Source organism: Triticum dicoccoides, chromosome 4B (genome assembly GCF_002162155.2).
Source record: "Triticum dicoccoides isolate Atlit2015 ecotype Zavitan chromosome 4B, WEW_v2.0, whole genome shotgun sequence".
NCBI classification, from domain to species: Eukaryota; Viridiplantae; Streptophyta; class Magnoliopsida; order Poales; family Poaceae; genus Triticum; species Triticum dicoccoides.
In genome coordinates, this window is record NC_041387.1 from 194161534 (window position 1) to 194164287 (window position 2754).

The window sequence follows — 2754 nt, forward strand, 5'->3', positions numbered from 1 at the left end:
GGATTTGTCTCCTTGATCTTCTCATAACTATCACCTCTTAGAATCCTTCTCTTCACCGCGGCTCTCCAAGTAGCCACGGCCATGCTCATCTTCGTGAGGGCGGCACTGTTCACTTTATTACTTGAGAGGCGTGTGTTTGCGAAGTCACCGGGGAACTTGTATCGTTTGTGCAGCTTCATGAAGAGGAGGTTGCGCAAATTCCCTCGGTCATGATGCCTTAGGTTCTCGGTGTTGATCGAGACGGTGCTCCGGAGAATGCACCCGAGTTGTCCCGCATACCCACTGACTAATTCTTTGGGCGCTGTTGGATGCCCACTGGAGGACACTTCAGTAAATTCGTCCCTAACGGTGCCGAGCACGTTCGGGCGCCGGTCCTTCCGTTGCCTCTTCGGTTGGCTGCCATCTGTGCGTGCGCTGCCATCATCAGTGGTAGCATCCTCGGCGGCACCATCAGTGGTGTCATCCCCGACGCCACTAGGGGTTGTGTAGTCGGGATCGGTGTCTTCCGCGGCGTCCTCATAGCGGTGAGGTTCTTCCTCCATCTCCTGGGACAGCTCCCAGAATTGCTTGCCCGAACCGCCGGCCTCATTGTTGTTGTCCATGTTCGCTCTAAATAGGAAAAAAGGCTACTACAGTTATTTCTTAAATGCAGTCTAGGAAAAAAGCCTACTAAACTTGACCATGGAGACCTTCAGTTGTCCACTTGCAAAATCAAGAAGGTACACTTGTGATTGTTATTTTCTTGCATTTATATAGATGCTTGCACCAGAATCTATCTATCTAAACTTGGTATTCCTAAAAAAACAATCTGAACATCTATGTTATGTCTCCATGATCTTCCATCTACTCCTATAGGTATTCTTCTACTTATCCTTTTTAGGGACAACTGTTTCTGCTTTTGGCATCTACTTATTAAACAAACATTTAAACTATGAGCTTACATCGTGAATTTCAACAACAGGAGTAACTAGACTGCATTTAACAGGAGAACACTACTAGAGTTAAAAAATTGGGCATCTTCTAGGTCAAACTATAAATGTTGATTAATTTTTGTTTCGGTTGAGAATCGGGCACCTTCTAGGTCAAGAAAATTGGGCATGACCTTTGCTAATTTTCTTGACCTAGGAGTGCCCCATTCTCAACCGGAACGGAAATTAATCAACATTTCAAGAGAAAGGGGTCATTTTAGAAGATCACAAGTTCAGAAGATCTACAGTAGCAACATCACAAGTTGACAAAATTCAGTGAATATAATGATCAACTCTGCAGTAGCAACAGCATCACAAGTAGTACAGCAGCAACATCATCACAAGTAGTACAGCAGCAGCAGTGAATACAGTTTTTATAGCAGGATTTCATAATCAAGCAAAGTTGTCCATCCGAGAAGAATTTGGCATACTTCATCTGAATTATCTTGTGTGTGTGACTGTGTGTGCGCGCTCTGTTCACTGCAATAGGGTGTGGAGATTAGGGATCAAAGCCATTTCATTAGGGAGGAAAACATCGACATGCTCAGAAACGCCAAAGAGGCCAACAGGGTGCAGGTATGTATACTACTGTCCGTCTTCAACACTGCTTTCTTGTTCACTTTGATATCATATCCTTCCCCACTTGAAACAAACAAATCCTCTATATGTATGTTCAGGCCTCGGGTGACTCGCTTTGCACATGACCTGGGCAACTTTATCATTTGCTTACCACTAAAGTTTTAACTGTCACACATCCTGTAGATTCAGAATGCCTCGCCTACTTTGCCATACTACTACGACCTTCGTATGTTTGTAAAAATAAATCAATCCATAGGATAAAAACTGCAGAACATTCGTTCATTGCGAAGTAGATAGTGCTGCTAGCTCCTGAATCATTGTTGCATATTTCAGACAGAACCAAAAGAGAAACATTACATTTCATAAATTTGTACGATAAGCATTTATTAGTTTGGTATTTTATTTAGCCAGCGTGCTATTTCATTAGTTTGGTATTCTTGCAGCTCATGAACACCTGGGTAGACAAAATGCATTTATTTATTTTTCAAGCGAAAACGGAAACAAAAGTAGTGTCAACAAGTACCAACTCAAGGTTACAGAACCAAATCAGGGGGTCAAGTTCCCTCCTGATAACACAACCCTACATAATTTGAGAACAGAGCAAAAATGGGGCGGCCTTATTTCCAACCAGGGGGTCAAGTACCAACTCCAGGTTACAGAACCAAACCAGGGGGTCCCCATTTTCCAAAATGCAGTTTTTTATTTACGCCAGTCTTATTTCCAACCAAATCCATGATCATATCTCATACACTTGCTGCTGTGTCCATCACAATTGATTCAAAAAAAATTACAAATTAATGGACAGATGCAAACTGAACCAAATATGTAACAGAACATGCATTTGTTCCTGAAGATGCAATTGTGGGAGGGAGGGGAACCAATACCTGGTTGCTGATGTCATTTTTGCACGAGGAGGAGATCAACAGGGGCACACCGGAGCACCTTCATGCCGGACTGCCGGAGCACCTTGCCGCTGGAGGAGCCCACCCTGGACAACAGAGAAATAGGCCGGTCGGAGAGAGAGAGAGAGAGAGAGAGAGAGAGAGAGAGAGAGAGAGAGAGGTACCTGCTGGCGGAGGTGGCGCAGCGGAGATGGCTGGGCGACCTCAACCCTAGCGGACGGGGAGGGGCGGCGGCGCCGATGGGAGGGCCGGCTCGGGTTCTGTGCGGCTCCTCCGGTTCGCGCTCCTGCAGGGACGAGGGAGGG

The 2754-nt window shown here is 45.4% G+C and overlaps 1 long non-coding RNA gene across 1 annotated transcript; it reads right to left on the bottom strand.

The window, feature by feature from the left end:
- Nucleotides 1-1245: 1245 nt before the first annotated feature.
- LOC119295747 lies at nt 1246-2734 on the bottom strand. Its single transcript, XR_005144207.1, has 3 exons — nt 2614-2734; nt 2432-2535; nt 1246-1769 (listed from the first exon to the last, which is right to left on the bottom strand). It is a non-coding gene; the product is annotated as an uncharacterized LOC119295747 (long non-coding RNA).
- Between the last annotated feature and the right edge of the window lie 20 nt (nt 2735-2754).